Raw genomic sequence first — 1,322 nt, forward strand, 5'->3', positions numbered from 1 at the left:
GTGTTATTCTCTCTCAAAATTTACAACAAGGCATGCAAATTTTGCAGTTCATTGCTATAATTTTTAACGACCTGGGGGCGTAGCCCCCAGGTCGTTCCTATAATTGATTTCAACCACGTGCGATGTTTGTATATATATTTGTATGTCCACACTTACATTTCTTCTATACATGTTGTATTGGAGAAATAACAAGCCTTAGCAACCACCCGCCCACGCTCCTTTACGTGAGTGGGCGTGGTCACGGCAAACAAAATGGCGGCTTACACATGGGACAAAGTTAAGAGCTTTCTAACAGCAAGAGAACATAAAGATATTGTTTAAAAACTTCTCTAGAAGCATTTGAAGGTAGAGAGAACCTCTATAAGTCTTAATAATGACCAAGTTGTACTTGCAAAGTGGTGAAATCAATTATAGGAATATTTTTTACACTGTTACGATTGTTGTGCATATTTGTTGGGGCGAGCATGAGCGAGACCCACACTACACGCCCAAGAGTTGGAACATGGACCAGTCCTGATACAGGCCTGAATCATTACTGATGATCGAGCCTGGACCGTGGATTTGGGGCAATGTCCTGATCCGATATTGACGAATCAGCCACGATTTATGCTGGTGCCAGACCTGATCCGACAACGATAACGATATTCATTCATTAAGCCTCATTATGACGTACTTCCTGTTATGCTTAATTAATACTTAATTATTATTCATTATTAATTTAAAATGATTTGGAATTATTATTAAAACCAAAAAAAGATTATAATTGTTTTCTTCATCATAGTCTACCAATGTTCCACAAGTAAGACACTTCATGTTTTGTAACTTAAGACACCTAAAGAGCCATAAATTAAGAAGGCACTAAAATAATAAACTTACATTACTGAGAAATTAATTTTCAAAAATCTCCAACATTAATGAACTCTGGGGTTCCATGTAGTGAAGCAGATCTTTCAAAGGTATCTTGTAACACATAGTCCTACAAAGCTTAGATCCATAACATAACTATAATGAGGCATAAATTCTACATAAGCAAAGGAACTACATACCTTCCTTAACCAGCATGATGAAGGCAGGTTCACAAAAAAATTCAATGCTATTTGAAGTGAACTATAATGACAAATGATGATAATAAATTAAAACACTATGATTAAACTGACCTTAACAAGAGCTTTAAACAAGAAAGTTTCAGTTCATCACAACCTGAATAATGAATTTAGCTTTTCACATGAAATTAAACAAACCTAAGATATTCTTGTCTTGAAACTTAGTGAGATAAGGTAACTATAGAATGTATACTAGTGGCCTTGCTAAATTAATAAATT

The 1,322-nt window shown here is 35.1% G+C and overlaps 1 long non-coding RNA gene across 3 annotated transcripts; it reads right to left on the reverse strand.

Moving 5' to 3' along the window:
* Window positions 1–710: 710 nt before the first annotated feature.
* On the reverse strand, window positions 711–1,322 carry LOC109590059 (uncharacterized). Of its 3 annotated transcripts, none has more exons than XR_002189094.1 (5): window positions 1,242–1,322; window positions 1,158–1,168; window positions 1,047–1,107; window positions 877–1,002; window positions 711–832 (listed from the first exon to the last, which is right to left on the reverse strand). It is a non-coding gene; the product is annotated as an uncharacterized LOC109590059 (long non-coding RNA). The 3 variants fall into 3 exon arrangements; XR_002189093.1 differs by having other exon boundaries at window positions 1,158–1,200; window positions 1,242–1,321; XR_002189092.1 differs by having other exon boundaries at window positions 1,158–1,316.

This window comes from Amphimedon queenslandica, unplaced genomic scaffold (assembly GCF_000090795.2).
Source record: "Amphimedon queenslandica unplaced genomic scaffold, v1.1 AMPQUscaffold_10557, whole genome shotgun sequence".
NCBI classification, from domain to species: domain Eukaryota; kingdom Metazoa; phylum Porifera; class Demospongiae; order Haplosclerida; family Niphatidae; genus Amphimedon; species Amphimedon queenslandica.